The following is a 20,310-nucleotide window of genomic DNA, read 5'->3' as shown; positions in this document are numbered from 1 at the left end:
TGCACAGCAAAGGAAACCATGAACAAAATGAAAAGACAACCTACAGACTGTGAGAAAATATTTGCAAATGATGTGACGGACAAGGGCTTAATTTCCGAAATATACAAACAGCTCTTACGACTCAACAACGCAAAAACAAACAACCCAATCGAAAAATGGGCAGAAGACCTAAAGAGACAGCTCTCCAAAGAAGAAATACAGATGGCTAATAAGCACACGAAAAGATGCTCAACATCACTAGTTGTTAGAGAAATGCAAGTTAAAACTACTATGAGGTATCACTTCACACCAGTCAGAATGGCCATCATCAAAAAGTCTACAAACAATAAATGCTGGAGAGGGTGTGGAGAAAAGGGAACCCTTGTAAACGGATGGTTAGAATGTAAATTGGTGCAGCCACTATGGAAAACAGTATGGAGGTTCCTTATAAAACCAAAACTAGAGTTACCATATGATCCACCAATCCCATTCCTGGGCATATATCCAGAAAAGATGAAAACTCTAACTGGAAAAGATACATGCACCCTAATGTTCACAGCAGCACTATTCACAATAGCCAAGACATGGAAACAACCTAAATGTCCGTCGACAGATCAACGGACAAAGAAGATGTGAATATATATACAATGAAATACTACTCAGCCATAAAAAGGAATGAAATATTGCCCTTTGAAGCAACATGGATGGACCTAGCAATTATCATACCAAGAGAAGTAAGTCAGACAGAGAAAGACAATATTATACAATATCACTTATACGCAGAATCTAAAAAAATAATACAAATCAACTTATTTATAAAACAGAAACAGACTCACAGACATAGAAAATAAACTTATGGTTACCAAAGGGGAAAGGGGAGAGAGAGGGATAAATTAGGAGCACAGGGTTAACATATACATATCACTATATATGAAACAGATAATCAACAAGGATTTACTGTATAGCACAGGGAACTATATTCAATATCTTGTAATAACCTGTAAGGGAAAGGAATCTGAAGCTGTATGCCTGAAACTAACATAATATTGTAAGTCAACTACAGTTAAATTTTTAAAAAAAGAAAAAAAGAAAGTTATATATTTGGTAGATTTCCAAGCATTATATGAAAGTAAAGAATTTCCAGCAAAAGGGCAGGGAGAAGAAAGAAAACTATTTGAAAACACAAAGACCTTTATCTTGCCTTAAAGCAGAACACTATCTCTCATAGCAAAGTATGAAAATGAATAAATAGATGAAAATTCATGTTAAAATTGGGATATCAATAAAGAGAAGAGAAAATAACAAAACAAACTGTAAAAGGCATCAAAGTGGCCTCTACTCATTTCATTTTCCTTACAATTTATAAATGCCATCACAATTCTAAAGAGATTGGACTTGAGTGAAACTTTTTTATTATGAAGACATAGGTCTAAGAACAGAAGGATAATCATGTGCCAGCTTACAGTTCCTTGTAAAAGTAATAACATGAAAAATTAGTAGAAAATGAACATCTAAAAAGTTATCTGTAATCTGAAAATGTTAAGCAATTTCCCCTGTATCTTAATTTTGACCATTTTTGCTGAATCACTTCTGCATATTTAGTTGAAGAGAGTATTTAATTTTTCTATTGTAATTAATAACGTAGTATATCCTTCAGAGCTTGGCATATTCTTTAAGAATCATCTGAAGCTTCTGGCTCAACATGATGTTCCCTCTGGCCTTCAGTCTGCCACTAAAGAATGCCTGGAAAGGAGAAAGGGAAAGACAGAACCAACCTTTACCATGTCACATTGTATTTCTTTTTTAAAAAGATCATTGCTTAGACTGAACACAATTGAGTTAATAACTCTGGACAACAAAGGCAACTTTTATCTAGCAATGACAGTTTAATGATTATAGATAACACCCATATTTTTAGATATCTAAGAAAAAATAAAGACTCCTTGTGTATTTTAGAAAACCATAGAATAATTTATCTGAATTGACAGATCTGGGAATTCTGCTTCAACCTATGCTTCTGGCTTTAGCCTATATTCTTAAATGTGAATTTGAGACCCTATGAATACAAGGCTTTACTGTATTACTAACAATAAAAACACTGAGTTCAGAACTTTCAAAAGTAGATTTAAAATATTTATTATATCTTCATGAAACAGAAGGCCATATAATGGCAAAATAAGATAGTGTAACAAAGTAGTGAATAGATCCTGGGCTGTAGCATCAGAATGCCTGGGTTAAAATCTAGGCTCTGCCACTAAATGCAAGGTGAGCTTGGACAAACTACTTAACCTCTCTGAGCTCTGGCCTCCTTATCTATAAAGGGCATGACAACAGCACCTAAATAGCAGCTTTGTTGTATGAGTTAAATGAAACAGTGTGAAAAGTGCTTAGCTTAGCATTTAACATGTGGAAGGAGCTATTAAGCTCATTACTACCAAGCAAAAGACTATAATGTCAAAACACTAAGAGCTCCTGTACCACTTTTTTTCTGACCTGACAATAGAAACTTGTGCAAGTTCTCCCCCCGTGTCAAGTTCCCTATCAGTAAAATAAAAGTGATAAAACACAATATAGCTTACTGAGAAAATAACATACGGAATATGAAGTGAAAAAGAAGTCTCTAGATTGTTAGCTAGATTGAAAAAATAGTAATATCCATGTACACGTAACATTACAAAGCAGCCTCACAAATAAAATATCACTTGAGAAGCACAGACATCAACCTGAAGTGGGCATATCAGCAAAAAAGAAATTCAAAAGCTTAAAAACTTACTCAAGGCCACAGAGCCAACAAAAAGTGGGCCAGGACTAAACACGGGTGTTCTCTGCTTAATAATGTCTCCTGCTTATTAACTAGCAGCAACTTAATTTCAGAAGCGAATCCTTACCAACTGGAGGAAAAGCAAAAACTGCTTAAACTTTTTATCCCAAAAATAATGCAGGAGAATTTCATTCAATCAGGTTCAAGTGCTAAGCATTCAAACTAGAGACTGGAATTTTAAAACTAAGACAGTTTTCACTGTGCAGTTACAGACATGATGGTCTGCGACTCCTGCAGAGTCAGTTCTTAGACGGGCTTGCCAGGTGCTGCAGTCTGAGAGGGACTTACAACCTAAAATAAAAACACCAACTTCCTTGAAGTAAATATACCAATATTTGATGGTTGTTATTTGAGTGGAAGAATTGTGTACATAAATCTTTGTTCCTATCTAACTGTTTTCTTAGGATAGATTCCTAGAAGAAGAATTACTAAATCATGGCATTGCTTAAATAAGTTTCTTGACCATGCTTCCATATCACCACAGTTTTCAAACTGTGCACCTCAGTGCACTGGGGCACCACACCAAACTCCAACAGACACGACAGAATATTTAAAACTTTTGAAGGAAACACAGTGACATTGGTCAAACACAACATGAAAACTACTCTTGTTTGGATATAACTACTTAATAAACGGAACCATTAGGTATTTCTTTTGGCCTAGGAGTGCCACTCAAAAAGTGCTGAGACAGTAAGTGGCCATAAAGGAAGAAAGTCAGTGAAACTCTGCCATAGTACTTTCCAGAAAGACTGTTAAATTAATATTCCTTCTAGCTACGTGTGAATCCTCTTATCCCAACCTTAATAATACTGTTTTCTTAATCTTTGAAAATCTGAGGCAAAAATGACATGCTTTAACTTGCATGTTTTAGATACTGGGAAAAATTAATAGTTTTTCTCATGTATGTTAGTCATACCTATTTCTTTCATTAATTACTGGTTCATGTTGTTTGCCCATTTTTTATATTGAGGTCTTCGTGTTGTCCAGAATTTTTATAGGTTATTAACACCAATATACTATGTATCATTATTTTATTTTTCCCCAGGTTTATGGAATATCTTATGGAGTCTGACATGCAGAAGTTTTTAATTTCTACATAGCCTAAACTACTGCTATTGAGCTTATGTTCCTTATTTCTATCCTTGCTTTAATCTACTCAGGTATTAATTGAGCATCTACAGTACACTAGGCAATATTCTATGCTAGGAAAGAGACATCCCTCCCTGTTCTCATGGAGCTAACATTACAGTAGGGGAGTCAAAAAGTAAAATGTAAACAAGTAATTAAAGCCTGTTATAAATGCTATGAAGGAGGCTACTTAGATAATATAATAGGAGGGAACTACTTTGGATGAAACAAAGCCAGCCATGCAAAAAGATGGGAATAGAAATTCCAGAAAAGGCAAATAAATAGACATTGAAGTGGTAAAAATTGATGGGAAGGGACTAAGAGGAGAGGCAACATAAATTGAATTAGCATTGTAAGTGATGAGGCAAGCAGTGCAGGATGAAGCTGGGAAGATAAGCAAGGGAAACTTCACATACAATATAATAATATGTAGTTTGGATTTTACCCAAGTGTAAAAGTAAATCTTGGAGGTTTTTATCAGGTGGAATGACCTATAATCTGATTCACATTTTTAAAAGATTACCCCAGCTCCTGTATGGAGAACAGATTGGTGGAAAAGCAAGACTAAAAGCACTAAGACCAGTCAGGAAGCCAGGTGAGAGATGATGGAGGCTTGGATCAGGATGATAACCCTAGTGACGAAGAGAAGAAAATGAACTCAAGATACGTTCTGGAGAAAGAACAAGCAGGATTAAGGATAGAAAGGATACAGAGGTGAAGAAAGAAGCCAAGACAATTCTTACATTACTCAGCATACTAATTTGGGTAGATAGACCATGGTGCCATTTCCTGGAAACAAAAAGAATGGGGGAAAAAAACTAAATCACAAGTTGTAAGTTGGACATAGTACGATGTGCCATCAGAGACACAAGTGAAGAGCTGGTTATACCACTATGGAACTCAGAGAAGATGCTGAGTGAGACATTTGAATCTGCAAGTTGTCAACATGTAGACGGCTCTAAATACCACAGGATGGATGGACTCATTTAAGAAGAGTGTTAGTTAGAGAAGAGCCCTGAAATGAGCCCTGAGAAACACCAAAACTCAACAGTTGGGGGTAAAAGAGGAAGACACCAAAGGAGATTAGGAAGAGCCAAAGGTGGAGAAAGCAAAACAGGAGAATAAGGTATCATGAAAGCCAAGGGATAAGATTATTTCAAGAAGTTGGTGGTTAACTGAGTTGAATGCTACTGAAAGACTGAGAAAGATGTAGATAGAGAAATATTTACTGGATTTAGCAATATAGGTCATCACAAGAACTTCACAAAAACATTATCAGTGGAGTAACAGATGTGGAAGTCAGATAAGAGAAGGCAGATGAGCAGTCAAGACAGAACGTTTAAACCTTTGCTGCCCACTAAAGTAGCCACTAGCCCATGCGGCTACTGAGTACTTGAAATATGATTAGCCCTGGCTGAGATGCATTATAAGTATAAGATACACACTGGATTTTAAAGATTTTTTAAAAGTAGGATATAAAATATCCCATTAATATTTAATATTGATTACATGTTAAAATATTTGAATGTATTGGGTTAAATAAAATATATTAAAATTAATTTTACCTGTTTCTTTTTAAGCTTTTTAAATTTATTTTGATTTTTTAATTAAAGTATAGTTGATTTACAGTGTTGTGTTAATTTCTGCTGTACAGCAAAGTGATTCAGTTATACATATATATACATTCTTTTTTTTATCTATTCTTTTCCATTATGGTTTATCATAGGATATTGAATACAGTTCTCTATGCTATATAGTAGGACCTTGTTATTTATACATTCTATATATAATAGCTTACATCTGCTCACCCCAACCTCCCACTCCATCCCTCCCCCAACCCCCTCCCCCTTGGCAACCACCAGTCTGTTCTCTATGTCCGTGATTCTGTTTCTATTTCATAGGTAGGTTCATTTGTGTCATATTTTAGATTCCACATATAAGTGACATCATATGGTATTTTTCTTTCTCTTTCTGACTTACTTCACTTAGTATGATAATCTCTAGTTGCATCCATGTTGCTGCAAATGCATTATTTCATTCTTTTTTATGGCTGAGTAGTATTGCATTGTATACACCACATCTTCTTTACCCATTCATTTGTCAATGGACATTTAGGTTGCTTCCATGTCTTGGCTATTGTAAATAGTGCTGCTATGAACATAAGGGTGCATGAATTTTTTTTTTTTTTTTTTTTTTTTTTTTTTTTTTTTGCTGTACGCGGGCCTCTCACTGCTGTGGCCTCTCCCGTTGTGGAGCACAGGCTCCGGACACACAGGCTCCGCGGCCATGGCTCGCGGGCCCAGCCGCTCCGCGGCATGTGGGATCTTCCGGGATAGGGGCACGAACTCGTGTCCCCTGCATCGGCAGGCGGACTCTCAACCACTGCGCCACCAGGGAAGCCCATGAATCTTTTTGAATTATAGTTTTGTCAGAATGTATGCCCAGGAGCACGATTGCTGGATCATATGGTAATTCTATTTTCAGTTTTATAAGGAACTTCCATACTGTTTTCCACAGTGGCTGCACCAACTAACATTCCCACCAACAGTGTAGGAGGGTTCTATTTTCTCCACACCCTCTCCAGCATTTGTTATTTATAGACTTTTTAATGACGGCCATTCTGACTGGTGTGAGGTGATATCTCACTGTAGCTTTGATTTACATTTCCCTAATAGTTCGCAATATGTGGAGCACCTTTTCATGTGCCTGTTGGACATCTGTATTTCTTCTTTGAAGAACTGTCTATTTAGGTCTCTGCCCATTTTTCCATTGGGTTGTTTGTTTTTTGTTGTTGAGTTGTATGAGCTGTTTGCATATTTTGGAAATTAAGTCCTTGTCTTTTGCATCATTTGCAAATATTTTCTCCCATTCTGTAGGTTGTCTTTTTGTTTTGTTTATGGTTTCCTTTGCTGTGCAAAAGCTTGTAAGTTTGATTAGGTCCCATTTGTTTATTTTTGGTTTTATTTCTATTGTCTTGGGAGACTGACCTAAGAAAACATTGGAACAATTTATGTCCGAGAATGTTTTGCCCATGATCTCTCCTAGGAGTTTTATGGTGTCACGGCTTATGTTCAAGTCTTTAAGCCATTTTGAGTTTATTCTTAACCTTTTTTTAATGTGGCAACTAGAAAGTTTTTAATTACTTATGTGACTCACATTATATGTCTATTCAACAGTGCTGGTTTAGACAATTCTTTTGTGAAAAGGAACAGAGAAATGATATGGCATGCTGGATGGGGATCTGGTATCAACAGAGTGTTTGCTTTAAAATCAAGATGTTAGCTTGCCTCTATGCTGTGGGACAATTATGTAGTAGAATGGGAGAGAATGGTGCAGAAAAAAGTGGAAAGGAGAAGAAGCAATGACTTTGAGTAGATAGATACCTGGATGAGAAGTGAAGAAGTCTTTGACAGGAAGAGGGAGACTTCCTTCAATGTAATGTATAGGAAGAAAAGAAGACAGGTGCAGATGCTGACAAAATAGATCTGGTGATGGGAAAGTGAATATTTTCATTTGAAAGTCTTTTTTTTCTCCCAAAGAACATGAGAAAGATCATCAGCTGAAAATGAAAGAGAGGTAGGCATGGGGGAGTTTTGAGAAGACAGGTATGAAATACTCATCTCAGACAACAGGAATGGAGGCTTAGTGGAAAATCACAGTAAGATTGCTAGACAGTGTGTAGAGACTATTTGAGACCTGTAATCAAAATTTTAAAGGGAAGCCTATTTGTCTAGTTGTATGGCTTTTCTCCTGGCGTCTTCATCTATTCAGGTACAGATGCAAAGATGGCAGAGAGTAGGGTTAAAATAGAGTGGAGTTTTCCAGGCAAATAAGATGAGAGAGGTACAAGGGAGATGAGGGTATTTTCAAAGGAGATACTCCGATGGACCATGGACTCTAAGCTGAACAAGAAGAGAAGACAGAAGGGAGCTGATGGATAGAAAGTGGTGTTGTCAACAAACCGGAGGTCTCTGGGAAGCTCAACAGCAGTAGCAGGAATAACAAAACAAGTTAATGAAACTGTAGGTGATGGTGTTGGAAAATGGTGATGTTTTGTAACAGATACTAGAAGTTGTACATATTATGCTCCCAATAAAGACAAAAGCTGATGTAGAATAGAGTAAAAGATAATTAGAAATAATATCAATAAACTAAGAGCCATCTGTTAGAGAAGTCACTTTTACAAATCCTGAAGGAAGCCATCAAGGTTGACAAGAGTTGATGCAGACAGAGAGACAGAGAGACAGAGAGAGACAGAGAGAGAGAGAGACTGTACACTGGGATATAAGGTCTTTGATAACTGAAGAATAGTGATGACAGAAAGCACTGAGGTGAGGCAGAACGTAATTGAGCCAAATGAGTTTAGAAAACCCCTAATATTAAATTAGAACTTCTCTAAGGACTGTCACTAAGAATAATAAACACCTAGGTTTTCATCAAGTTTTGCTTCTGCTTTAATTTTTTTACATTTAATTCCATCCTGTATGGTACTGATTAAGGTATATGGAATGACATAAAGCACTACCATTTCCTATGCAACTGCCCAGTACCATTCACTGAATAATCCATTCTCCCCCAAAGGTCTGATATTCCTAGCAATTATATAAATGTTTCTGTAAATCCTACATTTAATCTTTATGTATAAGCACCTCAAATATATCTCAAAAAAGAACTCTTAATTAGCCACTCAGCAGCCACAATGACCTTTAAAAATCAGATGTCACTCCACAGCTCAATAGCTTCCTATCACACAAGATCTAAACTGTCTTGCCAACATCTACAAGGTCCTGTGTGATCTACGCCATGCCTACCTCTCCCTGTTCGCCTCCTGCCTCTCTCCCCACTGGCCTCCTCACAGTTATAGTATCAAGCTGAGCTACCAGTGCCTCCCACCTTGGTGCTAGTTGTTTCTTTAGCCTTATGGCTCCTTCCCTCACTTTGTTCAGGTCTCTATCAAGCCTTTTTGGACAATCGGTCTCAAATAGTTCTTCTATCCTGTCACACTCTAATCCAGGGGCTGGCAAACTACAGCCTACGGGCCAAAACCAGTCTGCTGCCTGTTTTTGTAAACAAAGCTTTACTGGAACTCGGCCACGTCCATTTGTTTACATAGTATCCATGGCTACTTTAACTCTACAATGGCAGAACTGAGTAGGTGCAACAGAGACCATGTGACCTGCAAGGCTTAGAATATATTTACTAGGGGACCCTGTACAGAAAAAGTTTGCCAACCACTGCTATAACCCATTACTCTTATTTTTCTTCACACCTGAAATTATACTTCTTTTCCATTTCCCTCTAGAATTAAGCTCTACCCAGAAGGGGCACTGTCTTGTTCAGCCACACCTAGCACCTGAATAAAAGGAGGTACTAAATAAATTCCTGGGAAGGAATTAACTGAGGGCTCACTCAGTACCACGCATTATTCTAAGCTCCTCATGTATATTATTGGATTTAGTTATCATAACAATCCTTTGGGATTATCACAATTCATTTTACAATGAGAAAATTAAGGCTTAGAGAGTAGGTGGCAGAGCTAAGATTCAAACTTAGATTTATCTGATGCCAAAGAACGTATTTTTAACCACTATACTACTTTACAATTCTTTAAAATTAGTCTTTTTATCCAGGAAAATTGAACATTTTCTCCCGTAGTCAAATTGCTCCGTTCCTTGTAAAGTTGTATAGTTTTCTGCAAATAAGCCCTGTGCTTTTTCTTGTTAGGGTAGTCGCTGGTACTTTGTAGTTTGGGTAGTGATTACAAACAAATTTTTAAAATTATATCCTCTAGTTGGTTTTGCTGCTATGTGAAAGCTATTTTTAAATAATTATTGTGCATTCAATCACTTGTTTGAACTCTTCTGGTCTAAGAATCAATCAGTTGATCCTCGTGGGATTTCTAGCTACATAATCATTCAAATTTTCTACTCCATTCTAATTGCTACATCTAATTTTGTGTGTTTGTGGACTGGCCATAGGTTTCAGAACAATATTACCTCATAATGGCCAGCAAAGGCACTCTTGTTTCAATCATGATTTTCCACTGAAATGTCTCTAAATGTTTTACCTTCAGTAAGACACTGGCTATTATGTTCCATCCTTCTATTTCCAGTTTTCAGTGATGATTAAGACAAGTTCTTAATTTTATATATCAGGAAAGAATGTCTAATTTTATGAAATATCATATGGTTTTTCAATTCTGAACTGACAATATATTAAAAGGCCTAGATGTGGGTTTTACATTGTTTATCTGCTAAAGAATTCCACCCCAAAATTTAGTTTTAAAAAGTATCAGTTGAAAAACTCCATTCGAAAAATATATGATCTATCAATTTGAATACTGCTATCAACTCTGTCTTTCCTCAGAGTTGCAAGATATCTGTCTTATAAATCAGAATTTTGGAGTCAGCCAAAAAACTGCAATTGTCAAATAGGAAGCAATAAATGACAAATAAATGAACATTTTAAGAACTTTACCTTCTGAGGATCAAGCTTGCCCAAGACTACTTCCATGAAATCTTCATCTGAAAGCGAGATGGTTACATCAGCAGAATCTTTTGCAGGGCCTTGATACACTTTTCCAGAACCATTTTTTAGGTCAATAGCTGGGAAAAATAGGAAGAAACAAATGTCTGTCATTTTTTTCCTCACAATATGAGAATAAAATAAACCAAATAAATGCAGAGATTTTTATAGTTTCCAAGTTACTGTGGTACTTATTCTGTTGGGCTGGCCAAAAACTTGTTTGGGTTTTTCTGTAAGAGATGGAAGACCCGAACAAACTTCTTGGCCAACCCAGTACATTATATATTACCTATCACTTAGAAAAAAATTCTAAACCCTTGATTTTTTGAGATGTCCTCTTTATAAAGAATATGATCTTCAAAATAGTCAAATCCATAATAGTTTTTCTTCATTGAAGAAGTTTACACAACAGAGATATTTGAAATGTCAATCAATGTAGAGTAATATAAGGAAGTTAAGTGGTTGGAAGTTATAGGGTTAAGGCCTTTAGATTCAAATAAAGACTCTGTAGTCAACAAAGGAAGAAAACTGAATTTTAAAACAACTGCATATTGGTTGGCGTGGGGGAAGGGAATGCACACTCTAACTACCTTTCAAAAACCTGAATTCATCAAAGGTTCTGTCATATGAATTAAACGCCAGTCAAATTAAATTTTAAAAAGTATTCTAATTAGTTTGCTATAATTTATTTATAAAATGTTTATTGCCCTAATTGTTGTGAAGAAACGTTAAAATTAAAATCTTTTCCCTTAAATGTTTTTGACAGAAGGATTAAGTCTCCCAGAAACAGGCTGGGTAACTGGAAAAACTATTAAAAATTTGCCTTCATTGCTCTCTATACAACACTTACAGAGCTTTATGTGAAAGTTACATTTTAGAAAGTTTTAATTGTCTCATATATGACTGAGACCAGTCATCCAGGAAGGTAATTCCCCTCATCCAGCTTCAGCCTCTTGAATGTGCTTTCTCTGCTACTGCGAAGGAGCGATGATTGCATCACTCTCCCTAAGAGTGTCAGGAAACTCCCAATTTAGGATCAAGGAAAAGCTACACACACGTAAGCAAAACCATGCATTCTGCTTAGCCAAGCCCTACTCCAAAGAGAAAACTAAGTCACTCCCACTGTCCACAGAAGAGAATCTTGCCAACTAAACTAAAAAATAATAACATGACTATGACGGTTACCTGGGAAGGAGTAAGAGTGACAAGGAGACCTTTTTGCTTTTTATGCTTCATTCACTCATTTCATTGTTAAGTTTCTTCTGTGGGTGTCAGACAATGTACAAGGTACTAAAAGTAAGGCATGAAGAACAAAGGCTCTGTTCTTATTGGTACACACATATTACAAATGTGTTTTATGTATTATTTGTATAGCTAAAAAGAAAGGTAGAAAAAGAGAGGGACGAAGGCAGGCAGGGAGGGAGCAGGGAGAGAATAAGGGGCGGGGGTCAGAGGGCAGAAAGGAATGACTAAAGAAAAGCAAACCTCTGGTATTCAACAGACATGATTTTAATTCTTCACAAGTAAGCGTAAGGACCACTGTATGTACTAGTCTTGCTCAGGAATAAAACTGGACTCACGCGTCTTAATACTTCAGTGTGGAATAAGTCTGTTAGCTAATGAAGGCCCTTCTAATGAAGGGCTGTCTACCTGCCCTCTCACTCACTTGGTTTTACATGCTGCTTCACAGCCATGACGTTTATGAAACAATAAAACATTATTATTATTTTTTTTTTTTTGCGGTACACGGGCCTCTCACTGTTGTGGCCTCTCCCATTGCGGAGCACAGGCTCCGGACGCGCAGGCTCAGCGGCCACGGCTCACGGGCACAGCCGCTCCGCGGCATGTGGGATCTTCCCGGACCGGGGCACGAACCCGTGTCCCCTGCATCGGCAGGCGGACTCTCAACCACCGCACCACCAGGGAAGCCCAATAAAACATTTTTTCTGTGGAAAGCTAATAACTAGTGCTGGTAAAAGAAAAGAAGGCTAAGAAGGGGGAAGTTCTTAGCAAGAATACTGAAATTTGGGGTAAAGGAGTGAAACTCCCCATTCCACAGTGGCTCAAGTCATGGTCTACAAATGGCTCCTGCAGGAGGATCGTCATCCACCAACATCACTTTAGGTTTACAGACACCTGTTAGGTCATGGGTAATCTAAATGAAATGAAGAAACAAGCTATATGTATTTTCTTTTTGTGGCAGAATGTATTTTTAAAGCTTTATGAATTATTTTAGCTCAGTATTTATATAATCATTAATGCACTGAAAAAGTCCAAAACATTTCAGTTATACTTTACAGAATTTAATGGGGGAGGGAAAGGTGTTAGATGAGAACATATATTTGGACTTAGAGATATGTGAAGGTTTTAGAATATATACCTTACAAATTACAACACTCTTACCAAAGTGGGTATACAAGGAACATACCTCAACTTAATAAAAGCTATTTATGACAAACCCACAGCCAACATAATATTCAATGGTGAAAAGCTGAAAGCCTTCCTGCTAAAATCTGGAACAAGACAAGGATGACCACTCCTATTCAACATAGTACTGGAAGTCTATTCGGCATTCAGACAAGAAAAAGAAATAAAAGGTATCCACATTAGAAGGAAAGAGGTAAAATTGGCATTATATGCAGATGACATGATACTAAATACAGAAAACCCTAAAAATTCCACACAAAGACTACTAGAACTGATAAATGCAGCAAGGTAGCAGAATACAAGATTAACATACAGTTGCATTTCTTTACACTAACAATGAAATATCAGAAAGGCAAAGTAAAAAAAAAAAAATCCTTTTTAAAATCATATCAAAAAAATAAAAAACTTAGGAATAAACCTGACCAAGGAGGTGAAAGGTTCATATGCTGAGAACTGTAAAACACTGATAAAGGAAATGGAAGATGATTTAAAGAAATGGAAAGATATCCCATGCTCTTGGATTGGAAGAATTAATATTGTTAAAATGGCCATACTACCCAAAGCAATTTACAGATTTAATACAATCCCTATCAAATTACCCATGACATTTTTCACAGAACTAGAACATATAATTCTAAAATTTATATGGAACCATAAAAGACCGAGAATTGCCAAAGCAATCCTGAGGAAAAAGAACAAAGCAGGAGGCATAACCCTCCCAGACTTCAGACAATACTATAAAGCTACAGTAATCAAAATGGCATGGTACTGGTACAAAAACAGATATTGGATCAGTGGAACAGAAGAGAGCCCAGAAATAAACCCACACATCTACGGTCAATTAATCTTTGACAAAGGAGGCAAAAATATACAATGGAGAAAAGACAGTCTCTTCAGCAAGTGGTGCTGGGAAAGCTGGACAGCTGCATGTAAATTAATGAAGTTAGAACACACCCTCACACCATACACAAAAATCAACTCAAAATAGTTTAAAGACTTACGTATAAGACATGACACCAGAAAACTTAGAAGAGAGCATAGGCAAAACATTCTCTAACATAAATTGTACCAATGTTTTCTTAGGTCAGTTTCCCAAGGCAAAAGAAATAAAAGGAAAAATAAATAAATGGAACCTAATCAAACTTACAAGCTTTTGCACAGCAAAGAAAACCATAAACAAAATGAAAAGATAACCTCCACACTGGGAGAAAATATTTGCAAACAATGCGACAGACAGGGCTTAATTTCCAAAATATACAAACAGCTCATATAATTCAATATCAAAAAAAAATTTTTTTTAATGGGCATAAGACCTAAATAGACATTTCTCCAAAGAAGACATACAGATGGCCAATAAGCACATGAAAAGTTGCTCAACACTGCTAATTATTAGAGAAATGCAAATTAAAACTACAGTGAGGTATCACCTCACACCAGTCAGAATGGCAATCATCAAAAAGTCTACAAATAATAAATGCTGGAGAGGGTGTGGAGGAAAAGGAACCCTTCTATATTGTTGGTGGGAATGTAAAATGGTGCAGCCACTATGGAGCACAGTATGGAGGCTCCTTAAAAAAACAAAAATAGGGCTTCCCTGGTGGCGCAGTGGTTGAGAGTCCACCTGCTCATGCAGGGGACGTGGGTTCGTGCCCCGGTCCGGGAAGATCCCACATGCCGCAGAGCAGCTAGGCCTGTGAGCCGTGGCCGCTGAGCCTGCACGTCCGGAGCCTGTGCTCCACAACGGGAGAGGCCACAACAGTGAGAGGCCCGCTTACTGCAAAAAAAACAAACAAAACAAAACAAAAAAACAAAAATAGAGTTACCATATGATCCAGCAATCCCACTCCTGGGCATAATTCTGGAGAAAATTCTAACTGGAAAAGATACATGCACCCCAATATTCATAGCAGCACTATTTACAATAGCCAAGACATGGAAGCAATCTAAATGTCCATCAACAGATGAATGGATAAAGAAGATGTGGTGTGTGTATATACACACATACACACACACACACACACACAACAGACTACTACTCAGCCATAAGAATGAAATAATGGGGACTTCCCTGGTGGTCCAATGGTTAAGACTCTGTGCTCCCAATGCATGGGGGCCGGGTTCGATCCCTGGTCAGGGAGCTAGATCCCGCGTGTCACAACTAAAGATCCCTCATACTGCAGCTAAGACCCTGTGCAGCCAAAATAAATAAATAAATATTAAAAAAAATAAAAGAGTGAAATAATGACATTTGCAGCAACATAGATGGACCTAGAGAATGTCATACTAATTGAATTAAGTCAAACAGAGAAAGACAAATATTATATGATATCATTTATATGTGGAATCCAAAATATGAACTTATTTACAAAACAGAAACAGACTCACAGACAGAAAACAAACTTACAGTTACCAAAGGGGGAAGAGGAGAGGGGATAAATTAGGAGCTTGGGATTACCAGATACAAACTAATATATATAAAATAGGTAAACAACAAGTCCTACTCTTTTGCACAGGGAACTGTATTATGTATCTTGTAATAAGCTAGAATGAAAAAGAATATGAAAAGAATATATATATGTGTATATACATATGTATATGTGTAAATATATATATATATAACTGAATCACTTTGCTGTACACCAGAAACTAACACAACATTGTAAATTAACTGTATGTCAATTAAAAAAAAAAGTATAGATCCAGTAAACAAACTAACCTAGGGATGTCATGTATTAAATAAATAAATAAATAGATAAACAGATAAGCTATATATCTATTGTATACATTGTACAACACAGGAAATATATTTTATAATAACTATAAATGAAATATAACCTTTAAAAATTGTGAATCACTATGTGGTACACCTGAAATTTATACAATATTGTACATCAACTATACCTCAATAAAAAATTTTTATTTTATAATAAATAATAGATAGTGTTACTGATTTTACTCAACAGGATGACCTTGCTACAATGTTCTGATTTCAGCTCCCAAAACAGCTGAAGAAGTCTACAATGTTTCTCTTTCTGCTTCTTTTTTATTTCATTAATATTTTGCACATCAGTATGGATAAGAAGGTGCAAGTGAGCATTCCAAGATCTGGGCTTCCTTCCCAAAAGCACCTCACTTTTTTTTTTTTTTTTTTTTTTGCGGTACACAGGCCTCTCACTCTTGTGGCCTCTCCCATTGCGGAGCACAGGCTCCGGACGCGCAGGCTCAGCGGCCACGGCTCACGGGCCCGGCCGCTCCACGGTATGCGGGATCCTCCCAGACCGGGGCACGAACCCGCGTCCCCTGCATCGGCAGGCGGACGCTCAACCACCGGGCCACCAGGGAAGCCCTCAAATTGTTTCTATATGTCTAAATCTACAATGAGAAGTCCCACTTCTGAACACATTTAAATTTGTGATAATCATGCTTAAAACTAGGAATATCAGGGCCTCCCTGGTGGCGCAGTGGTTGAGAGTCCGCCTGCCGATGCAGGGGATACGGGTTCGTGCCCCGGTCTGGGAGGATCCCATATGCCGCGGAGCGGCTGGGCCCGTGAGCCGTGGCCGCTGGGCCTGCGCGTCCGGAGCCTGTGCTCCGCAACGGGAGAGGCCACAACAGTGAGAGGCCCGCATACCACAAAAAGAAAAAAAAAAAAAAAAAAAAAAAAAACTAGGAATATCAGAAGGGGCTTATATGCATTATTATTTTACTTAAAACAGCAATAACCACCACGAACATTATAAATCACATATTAAGTATTTACTGTTTGTCAAAACTATGCTAATCACTTTACTTTCATTTTCTCATCTAAACCTCACAACAGCTCTGTGAAGAAGGTACTATTTTTAACCATTTTACAGATGGGAAAATCAAGGTAACTGACACCCAGTAAGTGTCATGACTGACTTAAAAGCCCACACACATCCTCTGTGCTATATTAACTTGGAATTTTAGCAATGAGGAGAAAAGAACTGGTGTTATTTATGTCACTACGAAGTGATTCACATCGGTATCTTGATGGCAACTGCTCATATAAATTATTTCAATTTAAGCCAACTTCATCCTCTAATTTTACCTTTTAGGTGAACAACATTCCAGTTAGGCATACAGTTTTGGCTGTAAAACTAATTTGCCAATGTTAATAGAGCCTTTAGTATGGTCCAGGTGCTGGTCTGAGGTAGGTGTTAGTTTTGTCAACCCTACTAAACCCCTAAGGGGTATAGTTTATACTGCTAGTGAGCATGAGAGCTGGGATTCAAACACAGGCAGTCTGACTCAAAGGCTCCATGTTACTGCTCTATACAGCCCTACAATTAAAACAGGCTAATGAGGGGCTTCCCTGGTGGCGCAGTGGTTGAGAGTCCGCCTGCTGATGCAGGGGACACGGGTTCGTGTCCCGGTCCGGAAAGATCCCACGTGCTGCGGAGCAGCTGGGCCCGTGAGCCATGGCCGCTGAACCTGTGGGTCTGGAGCCTGTGCTCTGCAACGGGAGAGGCCACAACAGTGAGAGGCCCGCGTACCGCAAAAAAACAAAAACCAAACAAACAAAAAAACAGGCTAATGAGCCAATAATGATAATCTTGGGCCTTGAGATCTGAGGGTCAGAGCAGAGTGCCTTGGGGGCCCAGGAGTTCCATCATTTTACAGCATAACATTTCCTCCTTTGGAGCTAAATATTATGTCAGAATTAGGCATCGGAGAGGAGAGGAATGGCCATAGCTATTCAAGTGGCCTAGGGGCCCACAGTATCAGCTCCCACTTAGTGCCACACACTTCCTAAAAGAGCAGCTGGTAAGGTTCACTGAGGGCTTGTTATTTACAGTTTGGGAATAAACATGAAAATCTTCAGAAAAGATAAATTTCTGATTGCCGGTCATTTACAGAATATCTGCTCCTCCTGTCTTACTGAGTCCATAACCTTAGGTAGGTTCAATGCTCTATGCTTGCTCATCTTTGCAATGTCTTATTAATGCCTGAGTGGAAGGCACACTACTAATACCAAATATTAATTATACTTATCTTCAGGATTATAAACGTAACTACAGATTTTAATGAGGTGGCATAAATTATTAACATTTATTTAGGGCTTTAACTTTTCACAATCTTATTTAGAAGGCACAATTTGTAATGTCATTTCCATGTCTTAGTTGCAGAAACAAAGTAACACTTTGGCAAAGTGACTTGCTTAAAGTTATGCAGCATACTGATAGTGGATATTCCTAGCCTGGATAGCTCTTTGACCAAAAGTTCTTATGCCATTGGTGATATAATAACAGTAGCAAAAATGTAACGAGCACTTAACATGTACCAGATGCTGTGCTGAGCACTCTAAGCACATAATCCAATTCTTACAACAACCCCACGACGAGGTTATTATTATTCCTATTTTACAGATGAGAAAATGGAGTCTCAGAGAGGTCAAATCATTTACCCAAGATTGCACGCTCATTAAGTGGCAAAGAATCAGGATCCAAACTCTAGTCTCTCTGACTCCTAAGACTTCCCTCTAAACCCTGCAGAATAAGAGTACATGTGTAAAATATTTCCCTTACCTAAAATTTTTTAAAAAGTGAGAGGATGGGAGGAAGGGTTGCACATCTGTGCCATGAACAAGGAAGTATGGCTATTAGCTTAACCCTCGAAACCTAAGGTTCAAAAAAAAGAAAACAGAACAAAGGTATGACATGTTCCTGTGTCTATCATTAGATTTTACTCTGCTTATGTTCTAAACAAAAACCTACTGGGTTCAGAGCATTGAACTGTAGTTCAGCTGATTTAACTGTAATACTTCTCTCCATGTACAATGTTTACTAACAACGCTACATAGCAATAATAATTAGGAAACCATTAAGTGACAGCATGTAATGTTGGTTTTAGGTTGTAAAAGGATACTACAAAAATGGGAAATGATACTTGTGGGTACACGTATACAGATATATGCACATACACAGACACACAAAGGTAAATTTGTTATTCAGGTATAAGAATATTGGCCAAGTCTAAAAGTCGCTTTGTGCACTTGAATATCAGAATATGACTGCTTTTCAAATTGAATAACATCTGGTTAAAAGTAGGTACATTTGCACAAATTTATGCTTGTCCAGAATGAGGTTTCAAAAATCTGCAGCAACTAGATTGTGGTAGGAGAAGGTATATTTTGAACATGTGGCGTAATTCTTTTCTTAAAGCTAAGTCTTAGGGCAGTTAAAAATATAAGTAAGACTATTTATCAGGGTCAAGATATATTTGTAATAGTAAAAACAGAAACTTTCAGGTAAAACACCCAATTTATTAATCAAGAACTATGCTTTTACCAAATTGCTTCCTTTCCTTTAAATTGCTTTATTCGAGGCAGGGATCAGGGTACCCACATTTCCCACGATAAACTCATCTCTTATTTCGGTCAGCCAATTTTTCTAGCCACCCAAAATGCAAGTCCTTGTGTAACAGGGAAGAGCCAAATCTGACTACATGTTGGATCTGTTTCTCTTACTTTAACTTTCGCTTCCTGTTACTTTTGATCACTACAAGGATACTGTCTATACACCATGGTCTGCCTCAGGGAACCCTGCCCCTCTGCCTGAATGTTAAACCAGAGTGCCTTTGTTCAGGGAACATCCTGACCCTGTCCACCTGTGGATGGCTGCAAGAAAGAAGAAATTAACACATTCCCTCCCCTAGGCCGGCCATTCCAGGGGATATTTGCAAATCTTATGGCCTTTTTACTTTACTTCCTCATCTCCTCCCCTTCTCTGTTTTATAAAAGAAACTGGCATCCAAACCCCGATAAGATGGTTTTTCGGAGACACTAGTCTACCATCTTCTCGGTCTGCCAGCTTTCCGAATAAAGTGGCACTCCTTGCCTCAACACCTCGTCTCCGATTTACTGGCCTGTCATGCGGCGAGCAGAGCGAGCTTGGACTCGGTAACAGAAGGAATGTAGCAGGATTTAAAGTATATATTATAACAATCATCAGAAATATGTAACAAAAAATGTAACAGGATTTCACAGGAGGTAAGTTTATTTACGAAGAACTGTGGTGTGTTTTCAGTGAGAATCAAAGATTTTACAGTATGGAGGAACATCGGATTTAAAGGGGGTCCCCCTAATAACGTGTCGATGTTTCTACTAGATTAGCTGCTGTGACTACTGTCGTTAGACAAAGCACAGTGGGAAGCTGATTATAAATCACAAAAGGCCCGTTCATGTTTAGGTTTCAAAAGAAGAGGTTTCCTTACCAAAGACTTAGTTCATAAAGCTGCTTTTAACAGACGCTATTCAAAGACGTCATTATTTCAGAAGAGCTGGGAATCCACTTTCTGAAAAAGTCAGTGCCATCTAGGATTCTTCGTAATTGTCTTTGTTACTGGCCTGGCAAAGCTTTGAACAGCCTATAGTCTGCCAGGAAGAAAGGGTTTATCTCCTCCGGATA

The 20,310-nt window shown here is 37.7% G+C and overlaps 1 long non-coding RNA gene across 2 annotated transcripts in view; it reads right to left on the bottom strand.

Annotated features, from left to right (window-relative positions):
* Positions 1–1,364: 1,364 nt before the first annotated feature.
* The window catches only part of LOC308615725, a 35,428-nt gene continuing 16,482 nt past the window's right edge, over positions 1,365–20,310 (bottom strand). For both annotated transcript variants that reach the window (XR_014015621.1, XR_014015622.1), the window contains exons 3-4: positions 10,406–10,533; positions 1,365–1,722 (exon numbers count right to left, since the gene is read on the bottom strand). This is a non-coding gene — a long non-coding RNA (uncharacterized lncRNA). The remainder of the gene's footprint in view (positions 1,723–10,405; positions 10,534–20,310) is intronic.

Source organism: Mesoplodon bidens, assembly GCF_964165515.1.
Source record: "Mesoplodon bidens genome assembly, chromosome: 4".
Taxonomy (NCBI): Eukaryota; Metazoa; Chordata; class Mammalia; order Artiodactyla; family Ziphiidae; genus Mesoplodon; species Mesoplodon bidens.
This window is presented reverse-complemented; position numbering and strand designations above follow the sequence as displayed.